This window comes from Gouania willdenowi, chromosome 7 (assembly GCF_900634775.1).
Source record: "Gouania willdenowi chromosome 7, fGouWil2.1, whole genome shotgun sequence".
NCBI classification, from domain to species: Eukaryota; Metazoa; Chordata; class Actinopteri; order Blenniiformes; family Gobiesocidae; genus Gouania; species Gouania willdenowi.
The window spans coordinates 4158286-4181466 of NC_041050.1; the positions used below are offsets into that span (position 1 = coordinate 4158286).

Genomic DNA, 23181 nt, shown 5'->3' on the forward strand with positions numbered 1-23181 from the left:
AATTATGACTTTCTATCTCATAATTCTGACTTTGTTTCTCATAATTATGACTTTCGTTGGTGATTTTTATTTTTTTTAGTGGGTCCATAGTAAACCATTCATCTTAGAATCACTTTTTTTTCCTGAAAATGTTTGAAAGTCTAGAATTGCCTTTTATTTTCTGATGTTTATGTGATGAGTTAGAAAAGTGTTTCCCAACCACAGGAAGTTTAACTGTAAAGCGTTTAAAGCTCTCTGTTGTCTTCTTCTTCTTCTTCTTCACTAAGTTCACTCTCTATATTTGCTCTATGAATCATATAGAGGATGCCTTGCTGCTGGGAATAGACCCTCTCACCTTTCTTTCCTCTAATAAACAGGGCTGTTATGAGGGAAAGGTACAAGTTGTGGCTAAAAGAACATCACATACGTTTCCAAATTTTAAACTTGTATAAAGTTGTGACATGGTTTCCGTTTCATTATCTTTCCTTGTTTAGACGACTTTACTGACCATCAAACATCCTGAAATCGTACCAAACATGATAAATAGGGTCAACGACTGGCAATATTTTACCTTTAGATGCTTATATGCTTTCTTCATACATGGGTTACTGAGAAATAAAAGTGAACATATCTTTTATTATATCTAGCAGCATTCCTGTGAGTAGCTCGAGCAGTGATGGGCAACTTTTATCACAGCGGGGGCCACAAAAATGTGATTTTATCTAATCTGCACTAGATCACGATTACATTTCATGTCAGCATTTAGAATAATGACCAATCTGAGCATTAATACACAAGAAAACAAATGGTTTGTGTGTTTTTGTTGTTTTTTTAAAAAATATTTTTGGAGTCGTTTTGCATTTTTTTGTCTTTCATTTTGTGCATTTTTGTTGTCGTTTTTTGTGTTTGACAGTAATTTTTTAAAGTGTTTTTGGAGTTTTTATTTGCTTTTGGAGTGTTCTGATGTAATTTTGAGGTCATTTTGAATTTTTTCACGTTCTTTTTTGTTTGTTGACTTGTATATTTCTCTGTTAATGTTAATATTTGACCTTTTACATGCTTCACTTGGGCTTTTGGAATCTAAGCGCATTAGACTGAAATCGGGCGAGGGTCCGTTGCTACACTTAGCGTCACCTGTTTAATGAGAAAAATCCAATGGAAATGTGTGATATGGTTACTTAAGCATTATTTTTGAAACTATTTATTACAGCAAACCAGAGAATCACCCTCATGTTTAGCAAAAAATACAAAAAAAACCACAGGATAACATGATTACTAGATGAGCCGTTACACTTTTACAGATTTTGAACGGGATTATAGGCGGAATTTGTCCATTTTTCATTTATACTAGACAATTTATCACCCGTTTTCTGGTAACACATATTGTAAATGCGTGATATTGTTGCAAAACATACTGTACATGTGAAAGAGAAAAAAAAAGGTTTGATTGCTGTTCAGATTTTTTTTCGTTTCAGAAAAAACTTAAATTCTGTGTTTTACTCAATCAAGGAAAAGTGTGTTGTGATGTTAGGGCTGCAACTAGCGACTGTTTTTAATAGTAGACTAGTCATTGATTATTTAACCGAATAATCGGATAATAAATCATAGAATTCGTAGCTTAAGGTTGTTTTGTGCAGGCGTTCTCAACCTTGGGGTCTGGACCCCATTTGCGGTCAAGAGACTCTGGGAGGGGCTCGCCAGATGCCTTCAAGAGACTAAGAATACAAATTGATTTTCTCAAGATTTGACCCATTATTGTCGCTTTTAACCTCTTTTTACCATACGGTATTTCATGCTCTTTTTTTGCCAATTTAAACACATTCGCGATTTGTCAGGCACATTAATTGCCGCTAGTTTAAACTAATTATTCCTTCTTTTTTATTACCCCAACCCCCCATTTCTGCCACTTTTAAGCCAATATTGACACTTTGAACCCTTAAATTTGATGAAGAAGTGTCAGAAATGGGAGTAATGTAGTAAAAATGCATTAAAAGAAGCAAAAATATGGCAAGAAAAAGTGATGAAATCAGGTTAAAATCTGGCAAGTTTGGTGAAGTTGTAGAAAAAAGGTAAAAACAAGCAAAAACGTATGTTGAGAAGCCTTGCTGTAGGGTAGAGGATCCTGTGTGAGGATGTGTTTTTATGTTTGAGATATAAAACATGCTGTTTCCATGTCATTTGTGTAACTTTATTGTGTGAATGAGTTTTTTTTCCTGTGACTCTTTGTGTTGTTAGTGGGAAGGTTTTCCTGACTGTTTGTAACTGGAGCCTTTTATCTTTCACTTTAATCAGCAAACCTTTGATGTGCAGACGTGTTTAGTCTATGTTAGCTTAGCTTAGCTTAGCTTAGCTTAGCTTAGCTGCTGGTGGTCACATTGTCATTCCAGATTCATCTACCTGCTGTTTAATCCCTATTGAGGACTTGATGGCGTTCCAAGCACATCAGTGCAAACAGCAGCTCTACTCTTCAGTTTAAACAGCACCACAGGCTGCCCCCCCCCAACCCCCCCCCCCCAAGGCACATTCACATAATTGCCTGAAGACTGGCTTTGGTAAACAACACATTGCTGAATTATAGCCCCAGGGGGGCGGCCATCTTGGCTGATTGGATGATGCACACGGGCACATATGGAGCACACGTTGGCGTTTGTTGACTTTGCGCTGAGGTGTGACTTTATGCCGTCAGAGGTCAAAGGTCAGAGAGGGATCTTCATGATTTATTCACACCAGCAACCAGCCCTAAATTGTGTTTTTAGAGAAAAGCTCTTTATTCATGGGTTTTGAGGTCATTTTCAATTTTTTCTCTCATTTTGTGTCTGTGTTTTGAAGTAAATTTGTTTATTTGTTGTTTTATGCTTTTTAGGGTCTTTTTAGTGTTTTTCTTGTCTTTTTTTAAAATATTAGTCATTAAAAATATACATATATAATTTTGTGCATTTTTGTTGTCGTTATGTCTGTTTTACATACATTTTGTGTGTTTTGGTTATCATTTTTGTTGTCATTTTGTATAACTTTGAGGTAATTTTGTATTTTTTCTCTCATTTTGTGTGTGTGTGTGTTTTGAAGTACTTTTGTGTATTTGTTGTTTAGTGTGCTTTGTGGTCTTTTTTGAATTGCTTGTTGTCATTTTGTTGTATTTTTCTGTCTTTTAAAAAACTATGTTTTGGAGTAATTTTATGCATTTTTGTTGTAATTTTGTGTGTTTAACATTAATTTTGTGATGATGTCATTTTGTATATTTTTTGGTTCATTTTTCTGTTGTTGTTTTTGAGTGTTTTGAAGTAATTTTATTGTTAATGTGTGTGGTTTAGGGTCTTTTTAAATCATTTTGTGTATTTTTGTTGTTGATTTGTGTGTTTTAGGGCTAATTTTGTACATTTGTACACCAGTTGCCCGTGTCAGGCTTAAGAAATGGGTCAATTTTGAAAAATAAATGATCGAGTCTGAAGATGAAAAAACTTACTGTCACTTAAGTTTTTTTATTTGTTTGGCTCATTTCAACGCTGGACCTTGAAAAAGATGTTTCTTCAGAAAATGAGACTCCACTGGGTTTATTTAAAGAGTTTCTTGACAATAAGAATAATGTATATATTTGGTACATTTTGACAAAACAAAAATATGATCATAATTATTAATCCAATTATGCTTTTCTTTGTCCAAACACGCCTTAACGTGACATCTTTTCATCAGCGTACACCTTCATGGTCATCATCTGTTCCGTGTCGGACAGACGCCAAACGCAGCTCAGCTGGAACAGCAGCGACGCTGAGCGTGTGCTGACATGAGCACACATAACTCTCGTAGCTGGACTCCCTGCACTCTCTTTCCATTCACACCTATTCACACTTTTACTTCACTGCCCTGTGAAGAGCTCGTGTGTTTCAAACAACACTCATTATTACCCATCGCTGACGTGTGTCTGTCAATACCAAATCAATGCTTTTAACTGGGTGTGTAATCAAGCATCAAATATGTCATTTTACAGCATTTACATACATCTTTGAAATTCATCCAAAATGTAATTGATCAAAAAATTTCAACATTTTTGGACACAGAAACGTGATTAAAATTACATTAAACATGAAACATGAAAATAATTTTATTAATTTGATATTGAATGATTTGCACCTTGTTTTTCCATTTTAAAGAAAATATTTTTAAAAGAAAAATTGACCTGCGAATCACCCTGACACAGCCGTGTGATTGGAGGTGATTCTACTGTGACGTGTCACCAAGTAAACTCATCACCAGTTCAGCTAATACACCAACACCTAATCCTGTCTTTGTATCAGAGCCTTTTCACATTTCAATGCAGTCATAATAACACATTAAAAACACACTTCAGATGAAGCACTGCATTAATTTTCAATCACAAAGTAACACGATCACTACTCGTTCCGTTACACGTAGCGAGAGATTTGGAATTAATGGCGTATTTTGACATATTTGTCTTTCTGCCATACTTACCAGGCATTCAATCACCCATTTTCTGATGAAAAAGGGCGTGTAAATGTGTGATATTGTTCCAAAACATGAATGTGAGGTATTTCCATGTCATGTTGGGGCCTGATTTTAAATAAAGGGAGAGAGAAATACACAAACAGATCAGATTGATTTTCTGTCAGATTGATTTTTCCATCCATTTTAGGACCAAGTAAGGTTTTACTCAGGGTGCATCACTGATGGATCCTGGAGTGTTTAAAATGCTCTAGGATTCGTTCACTCTGATAGTCCACCTCGTTTGGTCAGTGTGAACATGCAAACGAAGTCTAGAGCGGATCAAAGAGGCTCATTCTAGAGCGATTGTTTCTGTCGGGCTGCGGTCGTTTCCAATCGACGTCTAGAGTTATTAGGACTGCCATGAACACAACTGCTCTGTCTGTATTGACTACAACTCACTGTTACACATAAATTAGCGAGATGGTAGGGATTGCTGGACTGCAGTTACGCAGCGGAGCAGTTTCGGAGTAGATCCACGCATCCTGTGGAAATCCGGTGTTAAGCACTGGCTTTGACCATAGACTGTAAAAAAGATGGACGGGACATCCTCCCGTGGAAGTGAAGCATTTATTTTTAGAGGTCATAAGCCCCGCCTCCTCAATGTTAACGGATGGGATGTGGGTCAAACTTAAAAGTTAAAATACTCGTCACATAATTTTATTCCAAACCTAAACTCTGCTGTGATCATTAGTTATTATCACCCTACATTGTGTTCAAGTGCTCATTTTTCTGTGAAGTTTGTTTTAAATAAGTTATTTGAGGTTGAAAAACAGGATTTTACGTCATATAGGACGATGATTGGCAGCCGCGGATCTTGCGTAGCTCTCTTTGTGAATAGCAGTTACGTCGTGAAGGACAGCCGAGACGCCATTCAACTTTTCCGTTCAGTTTTTTGTCTTCTTTGAGTTACTAGTACTAGTGCTAACCTCTATGATCTGATCATTTGAACAAGACATTGGTAGAATTTCTTGTGGGAAAGATACTTAAGTTCGTGGCGTAGTGGTAAACTTATGTAACTACAGCAGAGGCTGTTTGGAGCGAATCAGAAGTTGCGTTCTGAATGCAAACCAAGCCAAAGTAAGGTGATAAAATGATCACCTGTCCTCCACCCATTCTGACCAAGTCCAGGACTAAACTGGTGTGAGAGCACCCTTAATGTGTATCCATGTGAGTGTAAGCAGCCATGTGTTGATGAAGACGTAGTAAAAATAGATCATTACCAGCTTGTCCAAGATGTCCGGAAGAAACCGAACAGACTTGACAAAAAGCCAACCAAAGCACCAAACATTATCTGAGCTTTAAAGAGTGTACGATAAACATAAAAACTCTTCACTTACCACTTATCATTCCTGAGTTATGTGCTCCAGGTGCCATTGAGGCGTCTGAGGTCAGTGGGAGGTCACGGTATGTCGTCAGCACGCTGCACTGTCACTACAGGCAATAAAAGCAGCTCACGGTCAGAAAGTATTTGAAGGTTCCAAATTATGCATCACCTTTATTTACTCTGAGCAGATGGGAAAGGTTTATCATTAAAACGAACACAATGTTGCTCTCTAACGCAGACAAAAGGCCTGTAATAGACTTGTACTGACTCATTTTTCTTTTTCCCAAAGGCCATTTCTTCTTCATGGTGGTCTCACTTTGGTGTTGAGTGGCATTGAAATGCAACGTTTACTGTATTACACTCCTTGTTTGAGGCTGCTCCATTAGGTTTCAGTGGCCTATTGAATTCCCCATTGTCTTTGCTGGCGGCACTGATGTGAAGTTTTTCTTGAAAGGAGCGACGCGCATTGTCTCGTGTTAGATACGACCTCTCTGATGGATGCAGTTCTGTGACAGTGAGCGGAGATTATTTTCCTTTCAAAGAGAAGTCTCTGTTTGTCCAGTATTGTCTTAAATAAAACCTCAAAGTTTGTGAGTGAAAGATCCCACCCTGATGTCTTATCACTGTTATCATTTCTCACACAGGACCTCAATTCTGTGTATGTTTTCTTTTGTGTGGGTTTAGCTTCTTTTTTGTGTTTCTGTTGTGTAGTATATCTCTCTGTCATTCTGTGGATTTATGTTGTAATTTTGTGTATTTTTTCTGTCATTTAATAAAATATGTTTTTGAGTAATGTTGTGCATTTCTGTTAGGGTTTTGTGCCTTTAAAAGTAATTTAATGTTTTTGTTGTGGCTTTATGTGTTTCTGGTGGGTTTTTTTGTGTGTTTTGATGTAATTTTGTTTAAATCTGAGATCATTTTGAATTTTGAATTTTTCTCTCATTTTGTGTGTGCGCGTTTTGGAGTAAATTTGTGTATTTGTTGTTTCAATATGTTTGAGGGTATTTTTTTTGTTGTGTTTTTTACATTATTGGAGTCATTTTGCATTTTTTTCTGTCATTTTGTACATTTTTGTTGTTTTGTGTTTTACAGTAATTTTGTGTTTTTTTGTTGTCATTTTATGTAGTCTTTTTCTGTTTTTTGAGGTCATTTTGGGTTTTTTTTCTATCATTTTGTGTGTGTTTTGAAGTAATTTTGTGTATTTGTTGTCTTGTGTGTTTTAGGTTCTTTTTTGTTGTAATTTTTATATTCATTTAAAAAAAAAAACTACTTTTTTGAGTAGTTTTGCCTTTTTGCTGTCGTTGCATGTGTTTGTTTTGAAGTAAATTTGTATATTTGTTGTTTTAGAGTCTTTTTAGTGTTTTTGTTGTCTTTTTTAATAATATTGGAGTCATTTTGCATTTTCTTTCTCTCATTTTGTGCATTTTTGTTGTCTAGTGAATTCCCCATTGACTTTGCTGGCGGCACTGATGTGAAGTTTTTCTTGAAGAGAGCGACGTGCATTTTCTCGTGTTAGATACGACCTCTCTGATGGAGACTTGCGGCTCTTTTCATTGAATGCATTTATGTGACGTTTAGCCGAGATGATTTCCCTTTCAAAGAAAAGCCTCTGTTTATCCTGAGTTGTCTTAAAGCTTAAGTTTGTGAGTGAAAGATCCCACCCTGATGTGTTATCACTGTTATAATTTCTCACACAGGACATGGACTAGTAGCGTCCTGCCTCTGTTTCATCCTCCTGTGCAGCAGGCCTGTACCTGTGAGACAAAAACACTTCTGCAGGACTTTATCTTTTAAGGAGATCCAAAATAACCTAAAGCTGCTCTTCACAGTTTTCACATAAAAGGCTGTTAAAGTTTCCTTTGAATTATGCATCGAGCTAAAGCTGTCTTTTAGACATTAGAGGAGAGTCGCCCGAGGTTCTTTTCTTGGAATGCTCCTCGTGTTCGTCCTATTTGATAACTATCAGTTCCGGATCTTTCATCTGTGCTGGGTTTGCGCTCGAGGCTACTTTTTCTTTTTAGATATTTATATTGCAGTGTGTACGGTTGATGTAACTCGTCTTATGCTCAGGACGCTGGTAGAGACAGTATTGGTTGATAATATCAGATAATGTAGTTGATTTTGTCATGATTTTCCCTTTTCCCGACCAAAGACGGTAAACGGCAGATGATCTCATGTTTTATAAGATTATATTATGAGATTATCCTGTGGTCTGAGGTGGGTTCAGGGGAAATTTGTTCTGATAATCGGCTCTGAAACAGGTCCGACAATCCTAAATATTAAACTTGTTCAAAACTCTTTGTGTGTGTGAAGGGAATCTAGCCAATTCAAGGCGACTCAGAACTCGGCATTTCCCAGTTGAAAATTTGAAACTGAAGTTCAGGAAAGATTTGCATCAGGCACGGAACCAATCTGTCCAAACCACCGATGGTCCTCCAAGAAGAAAATATTGCGCGAACAAACAAGATCTAACAACATAATTCAATGCGGCGTTCCAAGCAACTTGGAACTCGGGGCTTTTCGACCTTTTACCTAAAAACATGACTTTTAACGCCACCTGAAGTCGGCGCTCCCACTCTGTCAGTGTTTCTACGTCCTGCCACTGAACTCGGTTGAACTGGAACCATAGTGTGTAAATGTGTGATATTGTATCAATTTACATTAGCTATTATTAAACTCTGGCCTTCGGCAGAGCTTAAAGAGTTCTTAAAGAGTTTCTTAAAACTTTTAATGTTTTACTAGTGACATCTTATTGTTGTCTTAATGTCTTTTGCTTTATGGTGTTATATATTTATTCTCTTCACTGGAAAGCACTTTGGTATGCTGCTGGCTGTTTTAATGTGCTATATAAATAAAGCTGACGTTGACATAAAACAAGAAATCTATTAAATATGCCAGACTTGATCCTGATCAAAAATGTAACTGTCCAGGCTGTGTTGGAAATGTCGCACTAACGTACTATACACTCCAAACTCAATAAGTATATACTTTCTACACTATATTGTAAGTGTGATTAGGATGATTCCCACTGAAGTATCCTTCCAAGTTTCCCATGATGCATTTGGAACTTACAAGGACCAAAACCTGAACCACAGATGAGGCTAAATATCACTGTTAATTCTCCACCTTTACTTTGAAAGTTCTGAAAACATTTTAAGTGAGAAGATGACCAAGTATAATATCAACATGCACTCATTTGATCCATAAAACTCATGTATACACATTTAATTCCCACATTTTGGAGATTTTCTACTGAAGAAACTTCCTGTTAACTTCAAAACAAGAGCCCTATTTACAAAAGGGTTAAAAAAGTAATGGAAGACAAGAAGAGATGCTTTTATTTTGAAAAGAGAATGCTTGATTTTTAGCTTGAAGCCTTGAAGACGATTTTACGTTTCGCTCGCAATGCATCATGGGGCGGTTAAGTATTTTTAGTGTGCACACTTAAAAAATGTCCCAGTATAGTATACATCTGGGTTTTTATCGCATACTCAATCTTTTGGTTCAGCACTACATACACATTTTTACGTCAAACTTAGTATGAGTAGTACGGTAGTATGACATTTCTAACACGGCCCCTGAGTCTTCAGTCATAGCCATAATAATAAACTGCAGCTAAAACAGGCATTTAATGTATTTTATGTGTAATAATAATTTTCTAATGATGTTCACCCTGTAGCCCGTACTCTGTGAGGTTTATAGGGGAAAATGTTACGAAGAGGTTTTTTTTTAACCGTGACTGAAAAGACACAACAGCTCATAAAGCCTGGTAGATGCCATGTTGATCCCAACACAAGAACACCGTCTTCCTACCAAAGCTCCGAATACCGTTTGATCTTTGATATTGAGCTGAAATATTTAAAATGTAGGAGTCGAGCTCTCACGGACGTTCGTCTCCCAGGAGACGGGAGCAGCCTCTTTATCAGTGAGTGGTTCTCAAACTGTTTGGCCTCAAACCCACTTTCTCTAACTTTTGTCCGATTAAAACATTTTGTTTAGAATTATGTGAAAAAACATCTATAGAGCATAATGATAGAATAAATGAATAATAACACAGATTTTAAATAATCTCATTTTGTAAATAAGTGGAATGAAACAGTATATAGTGTCTCCTGAATTCATTTATTTCTATAGTTCTTATCATTTATGGTAGGGGTGTGTATTGCCTGGCATCTGGCGATACGATTTGTATCCCGATATTAAAGTATAAGGTGATTATTATGATTATCTTTTAATATATGACAACTAATCTGTAAATTTGTACACCTTCATTATGTACATCAGAACATTATGTATGAAATATATTTTATTGGAATATTTTACTCTCAAAACATTTGCTTTGACATGCCATGTGCCAACAACTTAAAGGAGACATGTCATGCTTTTTAATCCTTCCTTTTTACATATAAATCATACAGTTGTGGTCTATATAAAGCGGAACTGCAATGCTTGGGTCTGAATTCCTCATTATTATAGCTCCACCCCTTTTCTACCCCTTTTCTGATGTGCTTCTGAGAGCAACTCGTTTTGGTGCTGTCTCTTTAAATGCAAATGAGACACTTCATACCCCGCCCCCTCTCCAGGTTGCAGAGGTGACACTCGGTTCAACTCTACCCTGTTCAGCCATTTTTGTAGTTTGATAGAAGAGATACGGCTATGTAGCGGCGCAGAAACTTTTTATTCACGTTATTTACAAAATGTCAACAACAGAAGACTTGTCCATCCAGCCTTACATGTTGGAGCCAGAGTCGGACCTGGTGGAGCAAGATGAAAATGAAGCGAGCACAGCGCTAACATATGAAGACGGTGCAACTGCTAATGCTAACAAAACAATGACAGAGACGTCTTATCATCACACTTTTTAGCGTTATTTACAGCTTACCGAAGTGCTCTGTTCGTCGTCTCCAAAGATAGAAGGAATTGAACCCTCGATCAGACAAAGTCTTTCAGCAAATCCTTCTTTATACTGGTGGAGGTTGATGAAGCAGTCATCCTTGAAGTGCTTCGCGCACACAAAAATGACCTTACCCACAGATGTGAGTACATTTCCATGAAAAATAAAACTCAACCAGGTACTTTGAAAAGGTTCTGATGCTGGGAGACGGTGTAATGAAGCGTGTGGGTTACTACATCCAACAACCCAACATTTTGACTTATCCTCTCGTAACTTCGGCATCCTTGAGCTTGGACTACAAAATAAAAGCGAGAAATAAAAATGGCGGATTGCTCGAAGTGTTGGGCCTGGAGTTGATGTCCTAATTTGGCAGTTCCGCTGCAAATACTGTGACGTTATTGTTCAAAAACATAATAGAGAATCGAAAGATCGAAACAGATTGAAAAATATGAGCAAAACAGAATATAAAGATATCAACGGAGCACCTGAAGAGACTAATTTGAACTTTTCTGTACTTCTAAACATTCTAAATATACAACAAAATGCATTTAAGGGCTAAAAAAGTGGATTTAGCATGATATGTCCCCTTTAAACATTACAAAAATAACATACAATCTGCCTGTGGCTTTTAAACCAACCTTGATTTTAGCACAACTTAACTGAGGTATATGTTTAGAACAACATTTTTAAAAATTAAACACAAGCTGGTCAATTGCCCAGGTTTCAGCGCTCTTCTTTGTGCAGTTACTATGTCTCTTTAAACACCTCTAATTTAAGGTCATCTCCCTCCTGTTGTGGGACCAAGACTGACCTTAATATTTTCAGTTCATGATCTAATCAAGATCATTTCTATTTTCATTTTGTGTATTTTTGTTGTTGTTTGTCTGTTCTTTTTATTATTCAGTATATCTTTCTCTTATTTTGTGTGTTTTTCTTCTCGTTTGTGTGTGTGTGTTTTTGGTGTCGTTTGGTTGTTTCTTATGTCGTTTTGTGTGTTTCTGTTATTTTGTGTATTTTTCGCTCATTTAGTGTGTCTTTGTTGTCATTTCGTATATGTTGCTGGTGATTGTAAGCATTTTTCTCCCTTAGTGTGTGTGTTTTTGGTGTCATTTTGTGAGTTGCTGGTAATATTTAGTATGATTATCATTTTTAACTAAAAATAAACATTATAAAACCTTATGTTTTTAATGCTTTTATTCCTTAATTTTGCTCCCTCTCACTCATTCTCTCTCTCAAATACCCCCATTTGAGAAACACTGCTCTATATGTTATCATGTCAGCATCCCACAGACATAACAACTCCTTCTATTTGATAAAAACACCTGTGTACTCGAGGTAACTCCAGTTCCCATGAGAAGTTCACGTGTTGTTTTTTATCCTCGGATCTCACATCTCTGTATGTTTAGTGATATAAGATACGATTGAAGTCTTTTAAGAGCTTATTTCTTCCTACCTGGTTACATTTCATCCTCTATGACCAAGGATTTTTTTCTCCATGATGAGATATCTTCAGAGCTGGACCGTGCTTCACATGTGGCCTCCGGCCCTTTGTCCACATGCAGTGGTTTTTTAAAAGTCTGAAACATTTGTTCGTTCCTGTTCGGGAAATGAAACCAGGAATTATCCACGAGACGAGAGGACTCGGCTTCCCCCGGAGCAAAAGTTTATTCAGGCTTTCCTGTGCGCCGAGGAATACGAGTTATGAAGGTCTCCACAATCTCATGTCATGTTGTCCTCTCGACTTCAAAAGCAGGTTTGACATGTTGTGAGCTTTTTATCAAGCTTTCGGGACACTCAGGGGCACTTATCACTCGGTGCACAGTGAGGTCCATTTCTAAGCGTTTTCAAATGCTGCTCCCAAGGTTTCTAACGCTTTTATTATTACTCGGCAGGAAACACACTTCAGCGTAGGATTAATGAGTTTTCTGGGAGCAAACGATGTCAAAGCTTTCGTGTCTGTGTTGTTTCAGCTTCTTTGTTTCCTGCCAGCTCCACATTTAATTTGAGTAAAAGCATCTTGGTGTTTATGTTCTTGCACATTTGCAAGTTTTTGAAGAGATAGGTAGTTCATAACTTTATTAAAAATGCTTTTTTAGGCTGTTTTAACTATCACCGATGGATCAGCATTTCAGCAGTTAACTCGCTGTTAAAGGGATCCTCCACTGTTTTTACAAACGTGCTCTTAGGGTGTACTCACACTGGTAACCAGGGCCGTTCCTAACCAGCTCTGTGCATGTGTGAAACCATGGGGGGCCATTGTCTGGCCTGTGTAGGTGTGAACTGCACCACAGCGGGGTTAACGGCCCGATGGTTCTGCTAGAAGAGGTGGTCCAGACACCGTGCCAGACTGGCACGGTTGGCCGCGCATGCGCACGCACAACTCGACTCGACCCGCGCGCAAAATGTGATGACGTTGGTACCGTGCGACGCTTTACGGCACATAAACATCCGCATTCCGCAATGATGGCGGTGTCAGAAGTGCTCGTTAGCCGATGTAAAGGTCAGAGTTGGCGTTACCTGATATATATGAACAACACCACAGAGAACTCATGGAGGAAGAGGACAACATGACCGTCAGGACTTCTCTTTGTTCAGCCGACGGCGGGACAGTAACGGAGTGTAGCAGCTCATCATCAGGTCTATCCGGGTATTTCCGAGGGTATAAATATACATATAAACACATATTACTGGTATATTAACTCATATAAACCAGAAAATATGGAAATGGGACATTTTACTGCTGCAAATGTGTAACATATTACTGGTATTTTGTGGACAGGACACATGTGGTTGGCTATTACTGTATATAACCCAGAAAAAAATGGAAATTGGACATTGTACTGCTGCTAATGTATAAATAATATAAATATATATATATGGTGTTTCAGTGTTCTGGGACACATACTCACAAACTCTGTAGAATGAAAACAAACACAGTGTCTTGGGGAGCAAAGTGTAGTGTATTAATTTATTCATCTAAATGTAACCAAAAACAGAACATCGCAAATACAAGCCCAAATAAATGAAATGTCTGAAAGAAAGGGTAATAATTTTCCAAACAAAAATCAATAAGCCAGAAATAAAGTGCAACCTTTTGCAAAATGTAACATGAACCTTAAAAACAAAACATTTAAACATTGGAAGTACAAGGATCGGAATGTTATGACAGCAGAACCTGGAACAAGACTGTAAATTGTTATTTATTTTTAATCTTATTTTAGTTCTCTTCTTAGGTCGTGTCGTGTTAGTGCACATGTGGCAATACCAAGTTTCAGTATGTGGAGTTCCTGTTAGTCCTGCACAACTATAATGAATTGCTCAGAAATCTACATGTGTCCTGTTCTCAAAATACCAGTAATATGTTACACATTTGCAGCCGTAAAATGTCCCATTTCTATATTTTTTGGTTTATATGTGTTAATATACCAGTAATGTGTTTATATGCATGTTTATATCCTGAAAATTACCATGGAATTTTGGGTTTTACTCAAACCCCTCATCATCACGACTCTGCAGAAGAAGACCCTCCGCTGCACCTCAGCACTTTAACAACTCACTAATTTCATAATTTAAATAAACTATTTCTACCTTTGTTTTTCTGTTTGCATGTTGTTTGCTTTGTATTTAATAAAATAGTTTCTCCAACAGTTAAATCTAGACATTTATACTGTATATAATACACATACAGGATGATGTGTAACAATAATCAGTAAAATTAGCTGTAAACACATTTTGTAGAACTAAATATAAGGTTATGCTGTGAACAGAAAGAAAGGAAGACGAGCCAGATAATCCTAAACTTTAGAATATAATACAATCATAACTTTTAATCATAAATATGACTCTTCTCAAAACAACAAACTTTGATATCTTTGTCACACAATATCTAAGCTTCCAGTGAATAATTTACAAAAAAAAAAAAAAGTTCACTTATGGTGACATTGAGATCTCAATGTCACCATCAGTGGTTGTTATTATTATTATTATTATTATTATTATTGTATGAAGCAACATTACTGCAGCTCTGCACATCATTGTTGTCCTGTTAAAGTATTTTTATACAAAGACTTAAAAACAATCTGAAATTAGTGCTGACTCAAGTAAATCACCTTTATTATGCATTATAACAATCTGTTCCTTAAGTCTCTAAATTATTGAAACAATTAAAAACATCTCTTAAAAAATAAAATTACAGAAAATTAAATAATTATTTAATATACATTTCAATAAATAAGTGCATCCCATGTTGACTCTGAGCTTTATTCTGTCTGTTGTCTGTAGAAGTGATGGGTCTAGACCTGATGATGGAAACTAGGATTAGCTCATGGTTTAATGTCCAGGGAGGGGCGTGTCCACCCTGCATGGACTTAAAGAAGAAGAAATAAAAGAAGAGTTAGATAATGTCATGTTCATCAAAAGGAAAACTGAAAGTGATGGAGATAAATATGATCAGATGGACACAGACACACAAAGTTGCTCCACAGCAGTCATTGAGTTTAACATGGATGGGACTCTTTAATTCAACAGCTGCAATGTTTGTTTTGCCAATCACTCAAAAACAGCATCCAGCTTATCATCATTCTGCTCCGGTCTCACACGCTCCCTCACTCCGCACACTGGTCGAGCGACCAGCACATGAATTCGTAGTAAAAGGGCCATGTACCCACACACACACACTGACAACAAATGCTATGTTCAGGTCCTGCTCGGAAATTCTTCAACTCTTCCACTCCCTCACAGTCACAAGGTTGTGTTTAGGTCAAGAAACATGGTACCCTTGTATCAGGTAGTACTGGAGGAATTCGGTCGTTACCTAAAAAAACAACATGAATTCATATGATCGGATCGGTGCTCATTTTTTTAAACTCACTGATCGGTGATCGGCCCAAAAATCCTGATCGTGTAAAGCCTACTTAGGAGAGCTCTTCTTCTCTGCTTCATTGTTTACTACCAAACCGCAGAGTTGGAACTGTCGCCCCCTGTGGTCACAGATTTCTTTTCAGGTCACAACTGTTTTTATTCTCTTTCGGTAAACAAAAGGGGTTTACATCTTCATATTTTACTTTTAGTGATTATTTAGAGCAGGGGTGTCAAACTCATTTTAGATCAAGGGCCAAATATGGTCCAGTTTGATCACAAGCCCAAGTTTACATTTCAGTTATAAAATAAAGTATGGAAGGCATCAGCAATATCAAAGCAATAAGTGACAGAAACCTAAATATCCTTTGATTTTTTTTAGTTTTAACCGATTTTTGATTAATTTGAGAAAAATTGCAGAATTTTTTTAAGGTTCTTTCAAGAACAATTTACAACTGAACTATTTGGTAATTTTCACAATGATTCATGTTTTCTCTGCCATTTTCACTTTCCCCAGCGGGCCGAATCGGATGCCCTGAAGGGCAGGATTTGGCCCCCGGGCCTTGAGTTTGACACATGCAATTTAGAGCAACCAAAGGCAGTGCAAGTTGGTATTTTGACTGAAAAAGCGGTAAATGTCCTAAAAAGCAGACCGAATGCTTCACTCCAATAGAAAGCAATGGGATGTTTACAGGCAGTTGGGCCGTGTGATGTCATCAATCACGTGATTTCCAAGATGGCGGAACACAGGCTCTAAAACAGTAAAGTAGTCCCATTTTTAAAAGGCAATTAAACAAATATGGTGCAAAATAATACATTTTGTTAGGCACAGATCTTCTAATAAGTACATTTCAAAGACTCTAGACCAAACTTGGAAAACAAAGTGGAGGATTCCTTTAATAAAATTCATTAAAGTAAGGAAGGAATGTGGACTCTGTTAATGGGCGATTCAAATCTCAGCTTCGTGCTTTGTTGACAGCGACCTCTGCCAGGGCCTTGTTGTTGTTTTTAAAAAGTCTTTCCTGGCACTGTCAGATTTCACGTTTGTATCCAACACCGTCGTCATGAATAAACACAAAGGATTAGTGACACTTGTGAACCACAGTGCTTAGCTTTGCTGATCCACCCTCAGTCCTGCAGGTTGGGTTTGTTACTCAGTTGCTAAGGCAGAGGAAATGACTGTGGTTTGGAGCTAAAGTGGTTTGCTTAGGATTCCATTTCCATGCAAACCCTCAGTTTATTCCTCCAGAAACAAGACGTTATCCAAGTCCTGAAGCTTAACGTGTGCTCGTGCCCTCCTGACTGCCACAGCTGTAGAAACACCGCTCTGAAGTTCTGTGAGGCAGCTGCGTGTCCTTGTTTGAGCTTTGAAAGTGACCTCCAATACCTTTCTGACAAAGAGCTGAGTCATGATACAAGCAGATTGCTTATTTGTATTAAAGGGTACCTGTAGCGAAAATGTATATAACAAAAAAAATTAGTGTATTTATTGTATTACCAATAAACAAAATGTGCACCTTTTTATGAGAAAAAAAACATTAAAATGACTTTTTAGAACAATGTTATACATTCAGGCATAAACTATGGAGAGTCGTCATTTTGGTCAGGATATGACTTTGATTCCTGTTAGCTGTTGCTAAGCAACAGTGTTGGTGTTGGTCTACAGTTTCTGAACAATGGCAGAGTGTAAAGCTAACGGTTGCTATAACAACAAGAGAGAACTCCACAGATTTATTGGCTTCCTTAAGCTAAATAACAACACTAAGTAAGTTATCCAGACGTTGGCTCTATAGTATTGGTACAGGATAAAACACTTAAAACGTTTCCATTCGGACGAAATTAGGTGATTTGCGAGGACCACTTCAAGCTAAACTGCTATGAGAGGAATCTGTGGGCTAAGCTAATGAGCTAAGCTAGCCTAAGCCAATGTCTGAAATTAGACACGGTCGCGACAGAATCCCTTCACAGAAAGTCACAATGCAGCTTGTAAACATACTTATTCAGAGCTCTACTATATTTCTGCTTACATGGGTGGGTGTCATGGCACTAACTGCACCCCCACCAGATTGTTCCCTCTTATTTCCTTGTGGCTAAATGATGAACTGTTACCTAGGGCTGTAGTCAACCGAGGAATTGGTTGGTCGACCAAGACTATGGCACACGTAGCGATCATATCCTGTCCAATAAGGCAACTCTCCTTAGTTTAATGGCCAACGGTATAAAATATTCTAAAAAGTCCTTTTAATGTGTTTTTTTTTTTTTTTTTTTTTAAATAAAAAGGTGCACATATTTAATTTATTAGTAATACATTAAACACACATTTTTGTTGTATACTTTTTTACCACAGGTACCTTTAACGGTCACATTTGGACTCTTTCAATCCATTCAAAGTGTGTGTAATGACTGAGGTGATTTAAATTAGAGACGTTTCCCTCAGAAACGATCAAGGCTTTACGTTCCTACTCGTCTTTATGCAGGCACTACCACCACCACTAGCCAAGTTGGACCATTACTGCTGTAAAAGGGACAATTAAATGGCTTTTCTCTAAACTAAGAGCTTAAGTGATTTATGCGAGGGCTGTAAACACATAGAGGATGCTTGTACTTCCGTATCAGGACAGAAAAAGCTCCGTACGGCGCTCCTTCCCGGCTCCACCTGCTGAGGTCTTATTAGGGTCACGATTGAGAGGGATAAAACAAACCTGGCACAAACATCAGATCGCCGTTAGATCCTCTTGCACAGAAAAAATCTTTGCCTCTGGGGCTTACTGCCCTTTACCATTTCATCAGAACCTTTCCCAGTGCAGAAGTGTTGGAAAACAACACTTTTGTTGGATGGACTCAAGCAGGGTTGTATTTGAGTGCCTCTTGTTTTCTTTTGTCTCAGTGAGGGCAGTGGTGGCCTAATGTATAAGGAAGTGGGCTTGTAACTGGAAGGTCATTGGTTCAAAACTTGTGAGCCATCACTAGCTTTGTTTCCATGACAGTTTTTTGCAAAATAAAAGCAATTTTTGATAAAGTATAATTGCACTTTGAATGTGTTTCCGTTGAAGGTCGAAAAAGGTTTTTCAGTGGATTTTTATCATGCAACATCCAGGGTTTTAATGAAATACCAACCTTGATTTGAAAAGGTAATTTTATCATTTTATATAATCAAATTTAAATACATTTGTTGACTACACATGTAAAACCAAAGCTATAGATGTCTGTATATTACCTAAAGTACATCATTAAAACTAGCAAGTTCATTTTGTCTTCTTTTTTTAAGTTTATGTTAAGGTTAAGTTCTTTTCAGTAAATGTTATCTCCTGACATGTCTCGACTGTCAACTGCCAGTCTTCCTCAGAGGTGATTGCTTTGATGTGTCGCTACGGTTCTCTCATTAGGAAAGCATCAAATCATCTTCTGATGGCACATGAGAAGATGAACACATGAAAGCCTTCAGAACATGCTTTGATGCTTTCATTATGAGAGAACTGTAGAGACACATCAAAGCAATCACCTTTGAGGAAGACTGGCAGTTGAAAGTCGAAATTTCCTGAAAAAAACTTGTCTGAATAAACAAAACCTTAACATATATGAAGTACTTCAAGCAGAAAAGATTTTTTTCTTGTTGACAAGTGAATAGAACAGGTAATTCTTTAATGCTGATTTCAAAGACACCAGCTTTTGATCCTAAAGGATCTGTGTGAGTGATGCAACGCTGCTGGTAAAAGCTATAAGTCTTAATTCATCCTCCTTTGGCTCCTTTTTCTCTTTAAAGGTCAGATGACTTGCACAGACTTGTCCATCAGCTCATTGATGATGAGTCACACATCGTACAGACTACAGTTAATTTATCTGCTGGTTCCCTTCACGGATTATCTACTTCTGCTGTTTTCACAGGGACATCCGTGGCCCCCTCGCCTGTAATTACATCTTAATTATAGTCAGAAATAGATCCTTCACATCTGCTTCCAATGAATGGGCAGGTTCCATCTCCTGCTTTTCTTGTATGATCGTGTAAAGTCTTGGCAAACAGATGTTGTCTTCTATGTGGTCTGTGTGTGAGGCTGGTGGTTGAATTGTGAGGACAGGTGAAATGTGTACATCAGCTGTTGAAAGAAAGAATGATCCCCCCCCCCCCCCCCCCCCAGACTCTGTTGATGGTTGTTGTCTGATGTTTGGTCTCGTTGTGTATTTGGTACAAAGACAAACATTCTCCAAGTGTTTGGCACAGATGGAAACCTCCCACTGAGGACACACTTTGGTGATTATTACAGTTTTCTCAGCTCTTTTAAATCAAGGTTAAATACATTGACAACACTGCTTTTAATTAAATAGTCACACTGTTTGATCTGATATTACTTTGTTTTATTGAGTGATATTGCTTTACATGTTTTGGTTTTTCCTTATTTTGATGTTTGTTTTGTGTATCGCACTTTGAATTGTACTTGACTTGACTTTTAAATAAAGCAAAAAAAAAAAAGAAATTAAAGTTGTTAGGCAAAGAAAGATTAAGTTTTAGATATTTCAGTGTATTTTTTTGTATGTATTTTGTTTCTTGTTCTTTTCTTCTTCGTAGTCTTCTTCTTTGTAGTCTTTGTAGTAGTCTCCGTAGTAGTAGTCTTCGTAGTCTTCAAAGTAGTAGTAGTAGTAGTAGTCTTCTTCTTCATCTTAGTAGTAGTCTTCTTTGTAGTAGACTTGTTAGCGCCACCTAGCGTTTGTAACTTTCCACTGGTTTGAACTAGCTTGATGACAATTTGTAGTTACTGTATATGCATTGGACCATGACTAGCAAAAATGTATTTGGACCTACAACCTAAATTTGACAGGAAGTCTGCAATTTTGAATTTAGAGGGCCAAATTTGCCACTTTTTCAAATTTTTTGGCCAAACCAGTCTTTAAAAGTGAACCTAGAGGGTTCATAAATTCCACTTTTTTTTAATGATACGTCCACTTTTGCACGCATTATTTTTTCCCTTTGACTGGACTTGATTATTCTACACCGGATGTCCATAGTTTACATTCAATTATTCAAAATATTTAAACTGACCGGACATAATTTAGACTGGTTACTGCTGCCATATTATTGTGAGTCATTGGTTTAACTGAACTGACCTGCCTCTTTAAAGGTTAACTGTGGATTTTTACATCCTGGCTAAAGCAGCAGCAGTTTTATGAAAAGCCCAGCACAGAGTCATTAAAAGCAAAGAATGGCCTCTGTTAAGGTTGTTTTTTTCTAATTAGTGTCTCAGGGGTGTGATTATTATTCATTAGCTGAACTGCTAACATTAAACTGTGTTATGAGGTGTATATCATTGTAAGTGGGGACTGCAGTTCTTTTGTTTAATTGAATTTTGTGTCCAAATCTTCAAAATTTGTAATGAGTGGGAAAAAACAAACTTAAACAAATGAGCTCACCATAAAATAAGTATAATACTGTATTTGTTTTATACGAATAGCTTAATTCACAAATGGCTATTTCAAGAGCATTTATCTGTATGTAGGCTGCAGGATTTATGTTTTTTGATAGTTTTCCTCTTTCCATAAATTAATATTTTACAGGACTAATTATTTAAAATGAGTGCCTTAATGGCCAATATTTCAAAGAACCTAAGTTTTATGGTCGCAAGTGTTAATTGAAGCAGAACTACACATGGGCGATATGGACCAAAACTCATATCTCAATATTGTTTCTCAAAATTCGCAATATACAATATAAATCACGATCATATTAATTCAAAAGAAATCTCATCAGAAAGACAATTCTGGGTTAAATTTGACGATGCAAAATGCTACACAGACTCTATTATTAAAAAACAGCTGCACAGTATGTGTCATTTTTGGCTTTTCTTCCTCTAAGGGACAGCACATGTGAGTGAGTTCTTTAGTTTAGTGGTAGATCTGGGTTAGAACACACTCAGTGATCCATCTAACTGTGCTTTTTATGCTGTTTTGAGAAGTAGCAAAAGCAGCAACTCCTAAAACAAGTATTTTAAAGGTCCCATATTATGCATTTTTCACCCATCTCCATTTGTTCTAAGAACCCCAAAAACATAGTATTTAAGGTTTATTTTCCCAAACTCACATGTTTTCCAGAGTTTTACCCTCTGAAAAGTGACTTTCTGACCAACGGGCTGTTTGCTGCCTGCTTATTCATATTCATGAGTGGGCGTGTCTATACACTGACTTGCCTGCATGACTTGCTCTGAGGCAGATCAGTAATCATCAAAGTGATTTTCTCTTGCTATCTGTTTTCAGCCAAAAAACTGCACATTACAGTAAACGCATGGATATTTAGGCGGCTATTGTGTGAGTCCGTCTCTGCACTGTGTTCATCCAGCAGCAGCAGTAGCTTCAAACAATCACCAGAGTTTTAAGCTGCTAATTCACTTTCTTCTCCTCCTCATCTTTATTAAATACATGAATAGTGCATTTAGGTTGATAATTATTTGTTTATCACCTCAACTGTTGCATCGCATTGGGTCACAAACATGTCAGATCAAGTCAAAGGCGACACAATGTCTGCTCCCTGGGTGCAGTTTTCACCGTGGAGGCGCGGCACCAGCAGCAGGCACTTCCTGGAGGGGGCGTTTCATAATTCTAGTGACGTCACTAGAATTATGAACCACTCGTTTTTCAGAAGAGGGCAGAGAAGCAGCTCAGAGAGCAGGATTATTGAGGATTTCTCATCATCAATGATGAAAGGAAGCCCAATAACACTTTGGGGGTGTTTTTGATAAGGAATTAACATTGTAACAAGGTTAAAAGCATAAAAAGTTGATTTGCATGATATCAGACCTTTAATGGAAAATAAGTTATAAATACCGTATATATGTATTGATATAGGTGATACTGTAATTTCCAATATCGCCAAAAATAGAAAACTTGATATATCTTGAATCTCAATATATTGCTGAGCCCTACATGTGGAAATACATAAAATATATTCTTATCTACAAGTTACAGGAAATTTAAGGATTTTTATCTCACTACTTATGCTGTTAAGCCCTTTTTGGTTTGATGATTTTGCGTTTGCTTGGTATGGAAGCGTTTTGGTGATTCAGCTGAAACTACAACCTGATCCTCAGTCTGTCTGATCAACTGTTGAAGGATGCCTGCGGGAAACTGTCTAGACAGGAAGATCTTCAAGTCTAGGTGATTTAATACATTAAAGGTTGTGCTGCTGAAACAACCAATAACTGTATAGCATGACTCACCTTTGAAGGATTTCATCCCAAGTTAAACAAGTCAACTCACATTAGTGGTTGTGTAGAAAAGAGGAGCATCCGCATTGAAGCGCTTTGTTGATTCATGTATCTAAAGATGGAACTTGAGTAAACTTCATGAGGTCCCGCATGGCCTTTGTTGAGCCTCTTGTTGACCTTGGACTAAAGCAATGAAAGGACTGACGTTTATCTGCTATTTAGCAGCTTTTCCTCCCAGTTCTCCCTCCCCGTCACTCAAGATTCCCCAAATGTTCCCCTAGAACAAGCCTCCCGAAGATTATCCGGTTCTTTCACAGCATTTCTCAGTCTTTCATCCTTTGTCCGTGAGTGACAGAGGCCGAATCGTGAGTGGGAGAACCAATCAGAATGAAAGCATTTCGATGCAGACAAAGTGGCTACCTCATCCTATTGCTCGG

General features: G+C 37.4%; 1 protein-coding gene and 1 long non-coding RNA gene across 4 annotated transcripts in view; one reads left to right on the forward strand and one right to left on the reverse strand.

Moving 5' to 3' along the window:
• hspg2 (heparan sulfate proteoglycan 2) overlaps nt 1-23181 on the forward strand; it is a 161147-nt gene that overhangs the window by 5048 nt on the left and 132918 nt on the right. The window lies entirely within an intron of this gene.
• Nucleotides 14427-16127, reverse strand: LOC114467223 (uncharacterized). The gene is made up of 3 exons (XR_003674500.1): nt 16001-16127; nt 15687-15692; nt 14427-14437 (listed from the first exon to the last, which is right to left on the reverse strand). It is a non-coding gene; the product is annotated as an uncharacterized LOC114467223 (long non-coding RNA).